This window comes from Coregonus clupeaformis, chromosome 1 (assembly GCF_020615455.1).
Source record: "Coregonus clupeaformis isolate EN_2021a chromosome 1, ASM2061545v1, whole genome shotgun sequence".
NCBI classification, from domain to species: domain Eukaryota; kingdom Metazoa; phylum Chordata; class Actinopteri; order Salmoniformes; family Salmonidae; genus Coregonus; species Coregonus clupeaformis.
In genome coordinates, this window is record NC_059192.1 from 99,150,881 (window position 1) to 99,171,178 (window position 20,298).

At 47.3% G+C, this 20,298-nt stretch overlaps 1 long non-coding RNA gene across 1 annotated transcript in view; it reads right to left on the reverse strand.

Annotated features, from left to right (window-relative positions):
- Positions 1–12,324, reverse strand: part of LOC123492598 — a 31,126-nt gene extending 18,802 nt beyond the window's left edge. The window contains exon 1 of the long non-coding RNA XR_006661805.1: positions 12,088–12,324. This is a non-coding gene — a long non-coding RNA (uncharacterized LOC123492598). The remainder of the gene's footprint in view (positions 1–12,087) is intronic.
- Positions 12,325–20,298: the final 7,974 nt, after the last annotated feature.

The window sequence follows — 20,298 nt, forward strand, 5'->3', positions numbered from 1 at the left end:
AGTGGCCGGAACAGGCCGGGCCGGGCTGGCGTAGCACACCGTGGACCTGGTGCTTGGAGTAGGAACAGGCCGGTCCGTACCGGGAACACACACCACTGGCCTCAACCGAGGATCAGGAACGGGCCGGACCGGACTGGCAACACACATCAGTCTTTCACGCCGTGCCACACACACTTCCCTCCCTCTACTCGCCAATGGCTCCCGTACTCCGTTAGCCTTCTCTCCTTTTCTCCCTGTGGCAGCCTCCTGCTGCCCAGCCGCCCAAGCCATGTGCCCCCCCCCAAAAAATTTTTTGGGGTTGCCTCCCGTCCTTCCGACGATGGCCCTGCCGATGCCGTTGCTCCTCTCGCCGTCGCCTCTCCACCGTCTCGTTCCATGGTCGGCGATCCATACCATCCAGGATCTCCTCCCAAGTCCAGCACCCTTTACCGTCCAACAGTTCCTCCCATGTCCAGACCCTTTGCTCCTGGACGCGCTGCTTGGTCCTTTTATGGTGGGTTTTTCTGTCACGATCGTCAAAAGGAGGAGACCAAAGCGCAGCGTGTTGAGCGAACATCGTAGACTTTATTATAAAGAAACCACGAACAAAACAACAAACCAAATATGACGAAAGTGCAGTTCAATACTGATAATGACTAACAGCAACAAGGAAACAAAAACCCACAAAACCAAGGTGAAACCACACAGTATAAATATGGCTCCCAATCAGAGATAACGAGCCGACAGCTGACACTCGTTACCTCCGATTGGGAGTCATATGACTAAATCAACATCAAAACCAAACATAGAAATGAAACAACTAGATCCCACATAGAACTACACCCAAATGAAAATGACAACCCTGGCTCACTACTAAGAGTCCCGGAGCCAGAACGTCACACATGTTCAAGGCGCCAGTACAATGTGTGGAGCTTACTCAATGTTCAAAAGCGCATATCAGACCGAAAGCCCAATGCTTCTTATACAAAAAAATATGCTGGGTCAATAATGACCCAATTTTTGTAATTTCGGTAACCCTGCGCTGGGTCACTATATTACATACCCAGCCCCCAGTTATGTGAATGACCCAACATGTTGAGTTACTTGATTTACCCCCAAAATATGTTATTTTGACCTGGCAGTGGGTTGCTTTTTACTCTTTTGCTGGGTTGTTGTTATTCATGTAGTTTTGACCCAGCGGGGTTATTTCTTACTTTATTGCTGGGTTATTATGTTTTACCTTCTCTCTATTATAGAATCTGTAAAAAATAATTATAACAATAACAATCAATGTTACAATGTTACAATGTTACTACACAGTCTATGTGTCACGACTCCCTACGAAGCTGCCACCTCTCCTTGTTCGGGTAGGCTTCGGCGTTCATCGTCACTGGCCTTCTAGCCACTGCCACTCCTCATTTCCTAATTCCATTGATTTTGTCTTGTTCATTACACACACCTGGTTCATAAAGTGTTAGGTCTTCCCTGGTTAGCACTACACAACCCACCTTTTCATGGCCACAGAGGGTTCTCACGGGGTGGTCGCAAGAGTGTCAGGGTAGGTGTCTAAGTGTTTCCGTTGGTGCAACCATGGTGGAAAGTTCAGACACTACCTCCACCGTGCGCATTCCCCCCCAAATATCTTGATTTGGCACACGCGTTTTCCAAAACGCAGGCAACCAAATTACCACCTCATTAGGAGGGGGATTGCGCGATAAACCTGTGCCTCCCAGGAGGCGTCAGGGGTTCATACGTCCCTCCACTTCACCCGCTGCCTCAAGTTAATTTTTTGTGAAGAAGAAAGACGGAGGTCTGCGCCCTTGCATTGATTACCGAGCACTGAACAAGGGGACAATACGTTATAGTTATTCTCTACCCCTCATTCCATCTGTGATCGAGTCAATGCATGGGGCGCGCTTCTTTACCAAATGAGATCTCCGGAGTGCGTACAACCTGGTGCATGTCCGAGAGGGGGACGATTGGAAGACAGCTTTCAGCACAACCACGGGGCATTACGAATACCTGGTGATGCCGTACGGTTTGATGAATGTTCCATCCGTCTTCCAGTCCTTTGTGAACAAGGTGTTTCGGGACATGCTTGGTCGCGGTGTAGTGGTCTACATCGATTACATTCTGGTGTATTCCGCTACACGCGCCAAGCAGGTGTCCCTGGTTCACAAAGTTCTGGCCCGACTGTTGGAACATGACCCATATGCCAAGGCAGAAAAGTGTCTGTTTTTCCAACAGTCCGTCTCCTTCCTCGGATACCACATTACCACCTCAGGTGTGGAGATGGAGGGAGATCGCATTTCAGCCGTGCGTAATTGGCCCGACTCCAACCACGGTTAAGGAGGTGCAGCCCTTTATTGGCTTTGCCAACTACTATCGGAGGTTTATCCAGGGCTTTGGGAAGGTCGCAGCTCCCATCACATCTCTGTTGTAGGGTGGGCCGTCCCGGCTCTGCTGGTCTGCTGAGGCTGACAGGGTCTTCAGTAACCTGAGTGTTCTGTTAACTTCAGACCCGGTACTGGCCCATCCCGATCCATCACTACCGTTCGTAGCGGAGGTGGATGCGTCTGAGGTAGGGATAGGCGCTGTCCTATCTCAACGCTCGGGCACGCCACCCAAGCTCCGCCCCTGTGCCTTCTTCTCCAAGAAGCTCAGCCCGGCAGAGCAGAACTACGACGTTGGTGATCGGGAGCTGTTGGCTGTTGTCCGAGCCCTGACCGTGTGGAGGCACTGTCTTGAGGGGGCGAAACACCCTTTATTTACTCCGTAACCTGGAGTACATCCGGGCAGCGAGGAGGCTGAACCCTCGCCAGGCCAGGTGGGCCCTATTCTTCACCAGGTTCGATTTTACTCTATCATACATCCCGGGTACGAAGAAAGTGAAGGCAGACGCACTGTCACCGCTGTCACTGACATAGCTAGCCAGCCAAACTTCAACAAAAACCTTACATTTTAGCTACTACACATAGCACTGGAAAATAGCTAAGTTAGCAAATGTTAGCTAAGTAGCTACCTAGCTAGCTAATGTTTGAGCTAACATGCATGGGTTGTTTGCTAGCTAGCTTGATAGCTAACATTATTTTAAATTGTCAATGACTGAGATCATATGTAATTATGATAGCTAGGTCTATTTAACCTGAGTGGATAATTACTGACGTTAGCTAGCTTTTTACTCACCGTTTTTGGTCAGCCACAACGCCTTGCCCATTTCTCCATCAACGTAATTCCATTTAGAGCAGTCTGCACTGTCTGGTAGACTTGCTACACAGCTGCAACAATCTTCATTGACAATTTTGCCAGATAACTTTGATCTTCTGGATTTGGTGGGAGAATTAACCCACCCACTGGGTCATATATCAATAACCCAGCATTAACAACCCAACCTTTCTCTTTTTAAAGAAAACAACCCAAATAAGTGACCCAATGCCTGCAACCCAGCAAATCGGTCATCCAAACAACCCAGCATTTTTTAGAGTGTAGGTAGATCGTTATGAGTTTTAGTTTAGAAAACGATCTCTCCGCAGAAGCGACAGTAATACCGATGGTAAAAAAGGATGGTAAAAAACAGCTTGATTGCCGTAGCAACATCAGCGAAACTGGGCAGAAGGGAGTTGTGCTTCAAATACAGCTATTCCAGGGGAGTCTCAAATTGGATTTAATTTGATTTAATTTACCTTGAATAGTTCAGCCCATTTAAAAATTGTAAAAATAGATAAGTAAAAAATTAAAATAGCAAATAATTAAAGAGCAGCAGTAAAATAAAATAACAGTAGGGAGGCTTTACAGTGGCTTGCGAAAGTATTCACCCCACTTGGCATTTTTCCTATTTTGTTGCCTTACAACCTGGAATTAAAATGGATTTGTTGGGGTTGTGTATCATTTCATTTACACAACATGCAAAATATTTTTCCTTGTAAAACAAACAAGAAAAAAACAGAAACTTGAGCGTGCATTACTATTCACCCCCCCCCAAAGTCAATACTTTGTAGAGCCACCTTTTTCAGCAATTACAGCTGCAAGTCTCTTGGGGTATGTCTCTATAAGCTTGGCACATCTAGCCATTGGGATTTTGGGCCATTCTTCAAGGCAAAACTGCTCCAGCTCCTTCAAGTTGGATGGGTTCCGCTGGTGTACAGCAATCTTTAAGTCATACCACAGATTCTCAATTGGATTGAGGTCTGGGCTTTGACTAGGCTATTCCAATACATTTAAATGTTTCCCCTTAAACCACTCGAGTGTTGCTTTAGCAGTATGCTTAGGGTCATTGTCCTGCTGGAAGGTGAACCTCCGTACCAGTCTCAAATATCTGGAAGACTGAAACAGGTTTTCCTCAAGAATTTCCCTGTATTTAGCGCCATCCATCATTCCTTTATTTCTGACCAGTTTCCGAGTCCCTGCCGATGAAAAAAAAAAACATCCTCACAGCATGATGCTGCCACCACCATGCTTCACGGTGGGGATAGTGTTCTTGGGGTGATGAGAGGTGTTGGGTTTGCGCCAGACATAGCGTTTTCCTTGATGGCCAAAAAACTAAATTTTAGTCTCATCTTACCAGAGTACCTTCTTCCATATGTTTGGGGAGGCTCCCACATGGCTTTTGGCGAACACAAAAAGTGTTTACTTATTTTTGTCTTTAAGCAATGGCTTTTCTCTGGCCACTCTTCCATAAAGCCCAGCTCTGTGGAGTGTATGGCTTAAAGTGGTCCTATGGACAGATACTCCAATCTCTGCTGTGGAGCTTTGCAGCTCCTTCAGGGTTATCTTTGGTCTCTTTGTTGCCTCTGATTAATACCCTCATTGCCTGGTTCGTGAGTTTTGGTGGGCGGCCCTCTCTTGGCAAGTTTGTTGTGGTGCCATATTCTTTCAATTTTTTAATAGTGGATTTAATGGTGCTCCGTGGGATGTTCAAAGTTTCGGATATTTTTTTATAACCCAACCCTGATCTGTACTTCTCCACAACTTTGTCCCTGACCTGTTTGGAGAGCTCCTTGGTCTTCATGGTGCCGCTTGCTTGGTGGTGCCCCTTGCTTAGTGTTGTTGCAGACTCTGGGGCCTTTCAGAACAGGTGTAAATATACTGAGATCATGTGACACTTAAATAAAATCCACCTGTGTGCAATCTAATTATTTATGTGACTTCTGAAGGTAATTGGTTGCACCATATCTTACATAGGGGTTTCATAGCAAAGGAGGTGAATACATATGCACTCACCACTTTTCCGTTATTTATTTTTTAGAATTTTTTAAAACAAGTACGTTTTTTCATTTCACTTCACCAATTTGGACTATTTTGTGTATGTCCATTACATGGGGGAGCAATGCAAATAGTCTGGGTAGCTATGATTAGCTGTTCAGGAGTCTTACAGTTTGGGGGTAGAAGGTTTTAAGAAGCCTTTTGGACCTAGACTTGGCGCTCCAGTACCGCTTGCTGTGCGGTAGCAGAGAGAACAGTCTATGAATAGGGTGGCTGGAGTGTTTAACAATTTTTAGGGCCTTCCCCTGACACCGCCTGTTATAGAGGTCCTGGATGGCAGGAAGCTTGGCCCCAGTGATGTACTGGGCCGTACGCACTACCCTCTGTAGTGCCTTGCGGTCGGAGGCCAAGCAGTTGCAATACCAGGCGGTGATGCAGCCAGTCAAGATGCTCTCGATGGTGCAGCTGTATTACTTTTTGAGGATCTGAGGACCCATGCCAAATCCTTTCAGTCTCCTGAGGGGGATTATGCTTTGTCGTGCCCTCTTCACGACTGTCTTGGTGTGTTTGGACCATGATAGTTTGTTGGTGATGTGGACACCAAGGAACTTGAAGCTCTCAACCTGTTCCACTACAGCCCCGTCGATGAGAATGGGGGCGTGCTAAGTCCTCTTTTTTTCCCTGTAGTCCACAATTATATCCTTTGTCTTGATCACGTTGAGGGAGTGGTTGTTGTCCTGGCACCACACGGCCAGGTCTCTGACCTCCTCCCTATAGGCTGTCTCATTATTGTCGGTGATCAGGCCTACCACTGTTGTGTCATCTGCAAACTTAATGATGGTGTTGGAGTCGTGCCTGGCCATTCAGTCATGGGTGAACAGGGAGTACAGGAGGGGACTGAGCACGCACCCTGAGGGGCCCCCGTGTTGAGAATCAGCGTGGCAGATGTGTTGTTACCTACCCTTACCACCTGGGGGCATCCCGTCAGGAAGTCCAGGATCCAGTTGCAGAGGGAGGTGTTTAGTGCCAGAGTCCTTAGCTTAGTGATGAGCTTTGAGGGCACTATGGTGTTGAACGCTGAGTTGTAGTCAATGAATAGCATTCTCACGTAGGTGTTCCTCTTGTCCAGGTGGGAAAGGGCAGTGTGGAGTACAATAGAGATTGCATCATCTGTGGATCTGTTGGTTCGGTATGCAAATTGGAGTGGGTCTAGGGTTTCTGGGATAATGGTGTTGATGTGAGCCATGACCAGCATTTCAAAGCACTTCATGTCTACAGACGTGAGTGCTATGGGTCGGTAATCATTTAGGCAGGTTATTTTAGTGTTCTATTGCACAGGGACTACGGTGGTCTGCTTGAAACATGTTGGTATTACAGACTCAGTCAGGGACATGTTGAAAATGTCAGTGAAGACACTTGCCAGTTGGTCAGTGTATGCTCGGAGTACACGTCCTGGTAATCCGTCTGGCCCTGCGGCCTTGCGAATGTTGACCTGCTTAAACGTCTTTCTCACATCGGCTACGGAGAGTGTGATCACATAGTCATCCGGAACTGCTGATTCTCTCATGCATGCTTCAGTGTTGCTTGCCTCGAAGAGAGCATAGATGTGATTTAGCTAGTCTGGTAGGCTTGTGTCACTGGGCAGCTTGCGGCTGTGGTTCCCTATGTAGTCTGTAATCGTTTGCAAGCCCTGCCACATCTGATGAGTATCGGAGACAGTTTAGTACGATTCAATCTTAATCCTGTATTGACTCTTTGCATATTTGATGGTTCGTCGGAGGTCATAGCGGGATTTCGTATAAGCGTCCGGGTTAGAGTCCCGCTCCTTGAAAGCGGCAGCTCTACCCTTTACCTCAGTGCGGGTGTTGCCTGTAATCCATGGCTTCTGGTTGGGGTATGAACGTACGGTCACTGTGGGGACAACGTCATCGATGCACTTATTGATGAAGCCAGTGACTGCTGTGGTGTACTCCTCAATGCTATCGGAAGAATCCCGGAACATATTCCTGTCTGTGCTAGCCAAACAGTCCTGTAGCTTAGCATCTGCGTCATCTGACCACTTCCTTATTAACCGATTCACTGGTGCTTCCTGCTTTCGTTTTTGCTTATAAGCAGGAATCAGGATGATAGAGTTATGGTCAGAAGACTTATGTCGCATGTCACTACCTATTTTTCTTCGATGAGGTTTAACGGCGGTTGGCATTCAATAAATGTTGCATTTCCACCACCAACTAGACTGCAGTATAACTCCCTTTTACTTTGATTGAAAAAAATGAAAATAAATCAACAAATACCCTACCATCTAACCCTACACTCATTAAAAACCCACCACCCTACTCCACTATTTAAACCTATCTAGTCCTACATCCGGCCAACAGCCTGAAAGAATGGGACACCACCACTCAACACACCCTGTAACTCTTCTGATGTCACATATGCCCAAATACTTCTCTGCAGCTGCCACCACAACCTCTATTTTCTGCGACTTACATTCCATCCCCGTAGTACAGTTGATAGCCATTGCTATGAACTCTAAAAAGCTAATATTACTGAAGCATATAGCACTCTTTGGCCTATTCCTCTGTACTGATACAGATCTACTACTCACATGACTCCGCTCAGGATCCCTCCCCCTTGACCCATCTTCCTCAACTATCTTCACTGCCTCAACATATGACACACTCTGCTCTACCCTAACCCTGGTAACCTCAACCTGCCTCTCTCGAACTGGACACTTCTGATCTTCTTTCCCCAATACTACACATTCCTTTGTATCATGCCCTTCTGCACACTTCTCACACCTAGGAACCTCCATCTTACACACTGCTGCTACATGTCCATAAGCTTGACACCTGTAACAACGTAATATATTTAGCATATAAGCTCGTACGGGATAACTGAAATATCCTAACATCACTTTGTTGGACAGAGACTCAACATCAAAACTCAAAAGAACAGACAATGACTCTTCTGTTTCACCTCTCACGCCACCCTGTCTGCATTGCACCAAACGACGTGTATCACAAACACCGGGAATCTTTCCCTTCAGTTGGTCCACTTTCACGTTTACCGCTACCCCAGTAATCACTTGTTTCAATGCCACCCTTTTCTTCAGAGCAAAACAAGTCACATCTCTTGTCCCAAACCTTTTGGAGCGAAGCGCTTGCTCCCTCTGACCAGCAGAAACACAAACAATTACACTTTGGGTTACCTTTGGGATTCCACAGCACCCAGCTCCGTTTTCACCCACCCTGAAACCACAAATGGATCAGCCAAAAGGTAGGGGTCCACCTTCTCCAAAAATGTCACTCCTACCGTTACAGACTCATCTTTATCCTGACCGTCGGTGCAAGCCTCGGGCGTTTTCTGGCAGAAATGTATTCTGGAACATGTGAACTTTCATGTGCATTAATAACAAACTGGTATGCCATCTGTAAATATGTTGGGTTCTAAGTTGAAACAACTTGAAATATCCTTATTCATGTTAACATATTAGAACTGGGTGTATGCAAATCTACTGAGTGAGAAAGGGGAGTACAGAAAGTTTACATTCTGTCAGAACATGTTATGGTTAAATCTCATGTATCCTATGGAGAGGAGAAGGGCAACGGTCTGGTTTCAGTCACTGATAAGGTACGACAGCAGTGAGTTAGGGAGGAGTGAGGAATGTAGGCCGTGATCAGGTCAGATGAAGTGAGGAGGAATAGTCTTATGACATACACACATAGGAGGCAGGGCGATGACTAAACCAATGAGAGGAACCACTTAAGTTCCTGCCTAGCAACAGAGATGTATTGGCTGTCTCGATGTGCAAGGAGTTCATTCCGCCCAGCAGAGGGTATAAATATGTGTACTTGTGGAAACATGTCTTTGTCTTTGCAGCTGTATGACTCAGTGGGTGAATAAACTTGGTTTTAGCTTTTTCTAGTTGTCCATCTGAGTTTTTACTCAGTTTGTTCAGAACCTAACAACATATTGCATGTAACAAACAGTTACATTACCTACAGCATGGTCTAGCAAGTTAATGTTTCCACATTTTCGGACTACTAAACAACTATCGATTTAGAACCACAGAGAGTTACCACAAGTCCCAAAGAAAGCAGGTGCTGCCTCCACTATAACAGCACCATTTCAACTTCAACATTGCTACATCATTTAATCACAAATGCTTAGGTCTAATACAGTGACAACTAAAAGATAACAAAAATGATTTAGTCCAATCAACGTAAGCTAAATATGAAGTGGCTGTCCATGGTACTGATTTCTGTGTGTGTGCATTCTTACATGGAAGTAGAAAAAACATGTTAACGCACCCTACTTGTAGAGGAACGCCAATGCCATCCTCCTCTTTCATGTTGGAAACGGTCTATGACTGTGTCAAACAGTAGGCTACACGCTTTTAGTTTTTGTTGTTCTAGGCTGCCTGGCTAAAATGCTTGCTGACTATCCTAACTGACTTTCATTGGCAACGATGAGCCAGGCCAGCTAGTTAACGTTAGCCTATAGGCCTACTACATCTAGCTAGCTACGTTGATCTTCCATCCTCTCAGGCCAGGAGCACAATGTATGAATTTATGGTTGGATCAGAATCGCCGTTATAATCATTGGCCAGTACTGAGAATTATGTTAAGTTAAACCACAAATCCTAATCCCTATCTCCATCCATGGCTAATTTAGGAAAGGGCCGATTTTAGCTAGCTAGCTAGCCACCATAGGACAAAGACACAATGAGTGGATACACATTCTCTGGAGTGATGAATCACGCGTCACCATCTGGCAGTCTGACGGACTAATCTGGATTTGGCGGATGCCAGTAGAACGCTACCTGCTCGAATCGATAGTGCCAACTGTAAAGTTTGGTGGAGGAGGAATAATGGTCTGGGGCTGTTCTTCATGGTTCGAGCTAGACCTCTTAGTTCCAGAGAAGGGAAATCTTAAACTACAGCATAGAATGGCAATCAAGATGATTCTGTGCTTCCAACTTTGTGGCAACAGTTTGGGGAAGGCCCTTTCCTGTTTGAACATTACAATGCCCCCGTGCACAAAGCGAGGTCCATACAGAAATGGTTTGTCGAGATCGGTGTGGAAGAACTTGACTGGCCTGAACAGAGCCCGAACCTCAACCCCATCGAACACCTTTGGGATGAATTGGAACGCCGACTGCGAGCCAGGCCTAATCGCCTAACATTAGTGCCCGACCTCACTAATGCTCTTGTGACTGAATGGACGTAAGTCCCCGCAGCAATGTTCAAATATTTAGTGGAAAGCCTTCCCAGAAGAGTGGAGGCTGTTATAGCAGCCAAGGGGGGACAAACTCCATATTAATGCCCATGATTTTGGAATGAGATGTTTGACGACCAGGTGACCACGTACTTTGGGTTATGTAGTGTAGCTCTTATTGCTCTTGAATGTCTTCATTTTCAGTTAAGATGTTCAAGCGAGACACTTACACCCTTAAAACCACAGCTTTTTTGTCTCACGCTATGACCAGAGGAACATCACTCTTGTGGTGGGCTGACCAGTGACCAGACCATAACATTTTTAACAAAGTACAACGCCTGTTCCAACGACCTGCCTGTCAGTAACCGGTTGAGGTGGATGTGGTGGAGAAGTCACACGCAGGACACAGAAGCTAAGTCAACCGACTTTTACTGCACAAAACAATAAACAAGACACTGACCTCAAACAAAACAGGAGGCGAGTGATACGCACCAGTGCGTAAAATACAATACTCCAAGCGCACGAAAACATACAGTGCGACAGACCAGGAAAATACAAAACACGAACAGCACCAAAATGACAGGCGAACAATAACACACAACACACGACTAACAAAACGAGAAACTTATAGGGGACATCATTAACCCAAATGGAAACAGGTGTACAATAAAGACAAAACCAAACAAACATCGATAACATACAACGGTGGTAGCTAGTACTCCGGGGACGACGACCGCCGAAGCCTGCCCGAGCAAGGAGGAGGAGCAGCCTCGGCCGAAACCGTGACACTGCCTCTCGCTCTTCCATCCATCTATGTGACAGACAGCCACTGACCACATAATCACAGGAAACCACCAACATTTCCTCTTTAGAGGGAAACAATCTAATGTCCTATTCAAATGTAGCTTAAATACCACTGAGTTTGAATGTTAATTTTACCTAATGACTTTTAGATATTGATATCCATGAAAGGATTTCTTCATTTTGTGGATGAAGCCATGTCCATTGTCCTTCAATGATTCAACATGGTTGAGGGAATTCCTTAGTCCCAACACCATAAAGGTGCATGTTTTATTATCACATCCATAATCATTAGTCTTTTCAAACATCATTGGGATGGCACTGTGAGCCTAAATAAAGTGAGCCAGTTGGCTCTGTCAGTTGGTGAAAATTCAAATAGAACGCAAATTAGTTTCAAATGACAAGCTACAGTCTCAGTGTCAGGGAACTATAAGAAGGTTGTCAGACTGTTGTTTCCAGAATATTATTAATCTCTCATTTAAGTTAGAATATGAATCAATAAAGCATTGGCGTACTCTGTAGTTGGGGTATAGACTGCAAACTGTTGTAGCCTACACCTCTTGATTCCCATGAAAGAGCTTTGTTTTAGAACCTGCTCTCTGTCTATATCTATCCCTTACTGTAAATATTTGTCTAATGCTTGGACAGGAAACAGGAGGATCTCTCCAGAGAGAGGAATGTTATTTTGGAATGAGTCTTAGCGATAGGCTACACACTGTTTAAATGATTTAGCATTTTACGAATTTGACCACATTTAATTACCAATGTTACTAATTAAAACATTGAACCTTTTAAAAAAGTATAATACACTAGGCTAGTTATCTATCATCTCCCACATACACTTTTAGTTATTGCAGCAAATCAGTAACAACAAAATAAACATACCATCAATGACAAAATATAGCAGGTTGAATGTCAGTCTGGCAAGCCTTCTCCATCCGAACAAATAGTTCATTGCGCTAAAGATCGAGCTGTTCAGTGCTGTGCACTGTGAAGAGCCGGAAAAAATATGTGACCTTGTCCTTGTACAGAGGAGAGAACCAGACCAGCAGCCCGATTCTGTTGCGAAACTTTACTTAATGTCACGCCCTGACCTGGAGAGACTGTTCTCTAGGTAGTTTGGTCAGGGTGTGAAACTCTATGTTAGAATTTCTATGTTTAGGATCTAGAATTGTATTTCTAGGTTTGGCAGCTGTCGCTCGTTGTCTCTGATTGGGGATCATACTTAAGTAGCCTGTTTGCCTACCTTAGTTGTGGGATCTTGTTTATGTTCTGTTTTAGGCTTGTATGTGTATAGCCTGAGGACGTCACGTTGTTTCTTGTTTTGTTGAATGTTTATTTAGTTTAATAAACATGTACGCATTTCACGCTGCACCTTGGTCTGACCCGTCTCTCAACGATCGTGACACTTAAACAGAAACAAACGGAACGGGAGGAACTACCTGAATTTGTCCAATATAAACTGCCGTTTTAGTTGCAACTGTTTGGACTAATGATTACACCCCTGATCTCATCACCAGCCTGTCTCTCCTTCAGGAGGTAGAGAGAGAAGATTACTACCCGGCTACCCGGACTATTTGCACTGCCCCCCCACCCCATCCTTTTTACGCTGCTGCTACTCTGTTAAGTATTTATGCATAGTCACTTTAACTCTACCCACATGTACATATTACCTCAACTACCTCAACTAGCCGGTGCCCCCGCACATTGACTCTGCAACGGTACCCCCCTGTATATATAGCCTCCCTACTGTCACTTTATTTTACTGTATATATAGCCTCCCTACTGTCACTTTATTTTACTTCTGCTCTTTTTTTCTCAACACTTTTTTTGTTGTTGTTTTATTCTTACTTTTTTGGTTAAAATAAATGCACTGTTGGTTAAGGGCTGTAAGTAAGCATTTCACTGCAATGTCTGCACCTGTTGTATTCGGCGCATGTGACCAATAAAATTTGATTTGATTTGATTTGAAGATTACAACTCCATCTACAGTGGTGTAGCTGCCAACCCTGTCAGTAATCACACCATCCCCGTCAACATCACAACACCCTCATTACACTATAATACCAATCCCTCTTGAGATAGGGGGAGTGGTCACTAGGCTTGTTGTGTAGTGATGAACCAGAGTGTAGGTTTTTAAAGAGTACCTTCTAGTGGAGAAAATAGCATTTCACTGTGAACTGTTTGCAGTTTGCATTATCTTGCATGGTACCCTTCTGTGTGCTATTATGTTAGTGTACAAAACATTAGGAAAACCTGCTCTTTCCATAACATAGACATACCAGGTGAATCCAGTTGAAAGCTATGATCCCTTGATGTCACGGTTAAATCCACTTCAATCAGTGTAGATGAATGGCAGGAGACAGGATAAAGAAGGATTTTTAAGGGTTGAGACAATTGAGACATGGATTGTGTATGTGTGCCATTCCGAGAGTGAATGGGTAAGACAAAATATTTAAGTGCCTTTGAACAGGGTATGGCAGTAGGTGCCATGAAATCAAATCAAAATCAAATCAAAAATCGAATCAATGCGCACTGGTTTGAGTGTGTCAAGAACTGCAATGCTGCAGGGTTTTGTCACACTCAACAGTTTCTGTTGTATTTCAAGAATGGTCCACCACCCAAAGGACATCCAGCCAACTTGACACTACTGTGGGAAGTATTGGAGTCAAAATGGGCCAGCATCCCTGTGGAATGCTTTTGATACCTTGTAGACATGCCCTGACAAATTTAGTCTATCCGGAGGACAAAAGGGGGTGCAACTCAATATTAGGAAGGTGTTCCGAATGTTTTGTACACTCAGTGCATTCGGAAAGTATTCAGACCCCTTGACTTTTTCTACACTTTGTTACGTTACAGCCTTTTCTTAAATGAATTAAATTGTTGTTTTCCCTCATCAATCTACACAATAACCCATAATGACAAAGCAAAAACAATGTTGTTTATTGTGTAAAAAATAAATAGTACTGAAATATCACATTTATATAAGCATTCAGATCCTTTACTCAGTACTTAGTTGAAGCCCCTTTGGCAGCGATTACAGCCTTGAGTCTTTTTGGGTGTGATGCTACAAGCTTGGCACACCTGTATTTGGGGAGTTTATCCCATTCTTCTCTGCAGATCCTCTCAAGCTCTGCCAGGTTGGATGGGGAGCATTGCTGCACAGCTATTTTCAGGTCTCTCCAGAGATGTTCGATTAGGTTCAAGTCCGGGCTCTGGCTGGGCCACTCAAGGACATTCAGAGACTTGTCCTGAAGCCACTCCTGCGTTGTCTTGGCTGTGTGCTTAGGGTCGTTGTCTTGTTGGAAGGTGAACCTTCGCCCCAGTCTGAGGTCCTGAGCGCTCTGGAGCAGGTTTTCATAGAGGATCTCTCTGTACTTTGCTTATTTCATCTTTACCTCGATCCTGACTAGTCTCCCAGTCCCTGCCGCTGAAAAACATCCCCACAGCATGATGCTGCCCAACACCATGCTTCACCGTAGGGATGGTGCCAGATTTCCTCCAGACGTGACGCTTGGCGTTCAGGCTAAAGAGTTCAATCTTAGTTTCATCAGACTATAGAAGCTTGTTTCTCATGGTCTCAGAGTCCTTGTCACGCGACGTGTATGCGGTCAGCGAAGTCAAACGCAGGACACAGAGCGACTGGCAACGTACTTTTACTGAACACAGTAAAAAGAGTACAAAAACAACAAACCTCCAAAACAGGGAGGAAAACACAATAACCCGCAAACCAAAGCAACTGCCGGAATGACGAAGAACAATCACACACAATAACCAATGAGAGACAGGGGGTTATATAGGGAATACAATACAACATAATGGGAAACAGGTGTAAACAATAAAGACCAAACAAGACAAACACCGAAACATCGATCGGCAGCAGCTAGTACTCCAGGGACGACGAATGCCGAAGCCTGCCCGAGCAAGGAGGAGGAGCAGCCTCGGCTGAATCCGTGACAGTACCCCCCCCCCTTGACGGCCTCGGGGACGGCCAGGAGGACGCGGAGCAGGGCGAGTCGGAATGACTCCGGTGGAAATCCCTCAACATGGAGGGATCTTGGATGTCCCTCCTAGGGACCCAGCACCGTTCCTCCGGACCGTACCCCTCACACTCCACGAGATACTGCAGACCCCCCATCCGACGCCTCGAATCCAAGATGGAACGGACTGAGTACGCCGGAGCCCCCTCGATGTCTAGTGGGGGCGGAGGAGCCTCTCGTACCTCATTCTCCTGGAGTGGACCAGCTACCACCGGCCTGAGGAGAGACACATGGAACGAGGGGTTAATGCGGTAATTAATGGGCAGTTGTAACCTATAACATACCTCGTTTAATCTCCTCAGGACTTTAAATGGCCCCACAAACCGCCGACCCAGCTTCCGGCAGGGCAGGCGAAGGGGCAGGTTTCGGGTCGAGAGCCAGACCCGATCTCCCGGTGCATACACCGGAGCCTCACTGCGGTGGAGATCGGCGCTTGCCTTTTGCCGCCTGATAGCCCGCTGCAGATGGACATGCGCAGCGTTCCATGTTTCTTCCGAGCGCCGAAACCGAGCGCCGAAACCCTGAGCACTCCTCCTGCCGGTCCTGGCAATAAGACCTCAGAAACCTACCCACATCCTGGTTCACTCTGTCCACCTGCCCATTACTCTCAGGGTGAAAACCTGAGGTAAGGCTAATTGAGACCCCTAGACGTTCCATAAACGCCCTCCAGACTCTAGAGGTGAACTGGGGACCCCGATCAGACACTATATCCTCAGGCACCCCGTAGTGCCAGAAGACGTGAGTAAACAGGGTGTCAGCAGTTTGTAGGGCCGTAGGGAGACCTGGCATAGGAATGAGACGACCAATATCGTACTGTTCCCCTGGGAGGGGGGAAGGTCTGTGACAAAATCCACTGATAGGTGAGACCACGGCCGTTGTGGAACGGGTAGGGGTTGTAATTCCCTCTGGGCAGGTGTCTAGGCGCCTTACACTGGGCGCACACCGAGCAAGAGGAAATGTAAACTCTCACGTCCCTAGCTAAAGTGGGCCACCAGTACTTCCCACTAAGGCAGTGCACTGTCCGGCCAATACCAGGATGACCAGAGGAGGGTGACGTGTGACCCAATATATCAATCGATCACGAACCTCGAGCGGCACGTACTTCCGTCCCTCTGGACACTGTGGGGGAGTAGGATCGGCACGTAACGCCCGCTCGATGTCCGCATCGACCTCCCACACCACCGGTGCCACCAGACAAGACTCCGGAAGTATGGGAGTGGGCTCAATGGACCTCTCCTCTGTGTCATATAGTCGGGACAGGGCGTCTGCCTTAGCGTTCTGTGACCCTGGTCTATAGGTGAGCTTAAATACAAATTGGGTAAGAAACAGCCCACGTAGCCTGGCGAGGGTTCAGTCTCCTCGCTGCCTGGATGTACTCCAGGTTACGATGGTCAGTCAGAACGAGAAAAGGGTGTTTAGCCCCCTCAAGCCAATGCCTCCACACCTTCAGGGCTTGAACCACCGCTAGCAGCTCCCTGTCCCCCACGTCATAATTGCGCTCCCCCGGACTGAGCTTCTTAGAATAGAAAGCACAGGGGTGGAGTTTTGGTGGCGTACCCGAGCGCTGAGACAGTATAGCACCGATCCCCGCCTCGGACGCATCCACCTCAACTTGGAACGCCAAAGAGGGATCCGGATGTGCCAGCACCGGAGCAGAGGTGAACAGGTCCTTCAGATGTCTAAACGCCTTGTCCGCCTCAGCCGACCACTGCAGACGCACCGGGCCCCCCTTTAGCAGGGAGGTGATGGGAGCTGCTACCTGTCCAAAGCCCCGGATAAACCTCCGGTAGTAATTGGCAAAACCCAAGAACCGCTGCACCTCCTTCATCGTGGTGGGAGTCTGCCAATTACGCACGGCTGAAACACGGTCAATCTCCATCTCCACCCCTGACGCGGACAACCGATGTCCCAGGAAGGAGATGGACTCCTGGAAGAACAGACATTTCTCCGCCTTCACATACAGGTCATGCTCCAACAGTCTACCAAGCACCCGACGCACCAAGGACACATGCTCGGCTCGTGTAGCGGAGTATATTAGAATGTCATCAATATACACCACTACACCCTGTCCATGCAAATCCCGGAAAATCTTGTCCACAAACGATTGGAAGACTGAAGGAGCATTCATTAAACCGTATGGCAAGACGAGGTACTCATAGTGACCCGAGGTGGTACTGAATGCTGTCTTCCACTCATCTCCCTCCCTAATGCGCACCAGGTTGTACACGCTCCTGAGATCCAATTTTGTGAAGAATCGCGCCCCGTGTAATGACTCCGTCATACTAGCAGTCAGAGGGAGAGGGTAGCTCTATTTGATTAGGATCTGATTGAGACCACGGTAATCAATACACGGGCGTAAACCCCCATCCTTCTTCTTCACAAAAAAGAAACTTGAGGACGCAGGGGAAGTGGACGATCGTATGTATCCCTGTCTCAGAGATTCGGTGACGTATGTCTCCATAGCCGCCGTCTCCTCTTGAGACAGATGATACACATGACTACAAGGAAGCGCAGCGCCTACTTGAAGGTCTATCGCACAATCCCCCTGTCGATGAGGTGGTAATTGAGTCGCCTTCTTTTTACAGAAGGTGAGTGCCAAATCGGCATACTCAGGTGGAATGTGCATGGTGGGAACTTGGTTCGGGCTTTCCACCGTCGTTACCCCTACGGAAACACCTACACACCGCCCGACACACTGATCAGACCATCCCTTGAGAGCCCTCTGTTGCCATAAAATGTTGGGGTCATGAGATGTTAACCAGGGAAGCCCCAACACCACGGGAAACGCAGGAGAATCAATCAAATATAACCGTATAATCTCCTCATGGCCCTCCTGCGTCTTCATCTTAAGCGGCGCTGTGACCTCCCTAATCAATCCTGACCCCAAAGGGCAGCTATCTAGGGCATGGATGGGGAAGGGCACATCAACTGGCACAATAGGAATCCCTAACTTATACGTGAACCGGCGATCGATAAAATTCCCAGCTGCGCCTGAATCTACTAGCGCCTTATGCTGGGAGTGAGGAGAAACCTCGGGAAACAAAACTTTAATACACATATGCACAACAGAGAGCTCTGGGTGAGTTGGGTGCTTACTCACCTGGAATGACTCATCAGTGCGCTGCCTACTGCCTCGATTCCTAGGAGACCCTCCCCAGCACCGACCAGCAGTGTGTCCTCTGCGGCCACAGTTGGTGTAGGGGACGGCCTCTCTCCTGGTCTCCCTAGTACCAGCACCCCCGAGCTCCATAGGGGTCGGCTCGGAAGTGCTGGGGGATGGAATGGACGGCCCCGAATCCGGACATCCGCGGGTAGCCAACAGGGTATCTAGGCGATTCGACATGTCCACCAGCTGATCGAAGCATAGGTTGGTGTCCCTGCAGGCCAATTCCCGACGCACGTCCTCCCTCAGGCTACATCTGTAGTGGTCAATGAGGGCCCTCTCATTCCATCCCGCGTTGGCAGCCAGGGTCCGGAAGTCCAGTGCGAACTCCTGCGCGCTCCTCTTCCCCTGTCTGAGGTGAAACAGACCCTCATCCGCCGCCTTCCCCTCTGGGGGATGATTGAACACCGCCCTGAAGCGGCGGGTGAACTCTGCATAGTTGACTGTAGCTGCATCTATTCCCCCCCACTCGGCGTTGGCCCACTCCAGCGCCTTGCCGGACAGACAGGAGATGAGGGCGGACACGCTCTCGTATCCCGGGGGCACCGGGTGGATGGTTGCCAGGTAGAGTTCCACTTGGAGCAGGAAACCCTGACACCCGGCCGCTGTGCAATCATAAGCCCTCGGGAGCGAGAGCCGAATCCCACTGGACCCCGGAGGTGAAGCGATGGGTATAGCTGATGGTGGTGGTATCGTCGGAGGAGGTGTGGGCAAACCTCCTCTTTCCCATCGCTCCATGGTGTTCACCACCTGTTCCATGGCGGTGCCGAGAGCCTGGATCATGGCCGCTTGTTGTGCTACGTGCTCCTCCATTGATCCAGCTGGCACCGCCGCTCCTGCTGACTCCATGACTTGTGGTGTGTGATTCTGTCACGCGACGTGTATGCGGTCAGCGAAGTCAAACGCAGGACACAGAGCGACTGGCAACATACTTTTACTGAACACAGTAAAAAGAGTACAAAAACAACAAACCTCCAAAACAGGGAGGAAAACACAATAACCCGCACACCAAAGCAACTGCCGGAATGACGAAGAACAATCACACACAATAACCAATGAGAGATAGGGGGTTATATAGGGAATACAATACAACATAATGGGAAACAGGTGTAAACAATAAAGACCAAACAAGACAAACACCGAAACATCGATCGGCAGCAGCTAGTACTCCGGGGACGACGAACGCCGAAGACTGCCCGAGCAAGGAGGAGGAGCAGCCTCGGCTGAATCCGTGACAGTCCTTTAGGTGCCTTTTGGCAAACTCCAAGCGCGCTGTCATGTGTCTTTTACTGAGGAGTGGCTTCCGTCCGGCCACTCTACCATAAAAGCCTGATTGGTGGAGTGCTGCAGAGATGGTTGTCCTTCTGGAAGGTTCCCCGATCTCCACAGAGGAACTCTGGAGGTCTGTCACAGTGACTATCGGGTTCTTGGTTATTTCCCTGACCAAGGCCCTTCTCCCCCGGTTGCTCAGTTTGGCATGGCGGCCAGCTCTAGGAAGAGTCTTGGTGGCGCCAAACTTCTTACATTTAAGAATGATGGAGGCCACTGTGTTCTTGGGGACCTTCAATGCTGCAGACAAAGTTTTTGGTACCCTTCCCCAGATCTATGCCTCGACACAATCCTCTCTAGTGCTCTACGGACAATTCCTTCGACCTCATGGCTTGGTTTTTGCTCTGACATGCACTGTCAACTATGGGACCTTACATAGACGGTCTCACAGCAAAGTGTCTGAATACTTATGTAAATAAGGTATTTCTGTTTTATATTAGTAAAAAATTTGTAAAATATTATAAAAACCTGTTTTCGCTTTGTCATTATGGGGTATTTTGTGTAGATTGATGAGAAAAAAACATTTAACCAATTTTAGAATAAGGCTGTAACGTAACAAAATGT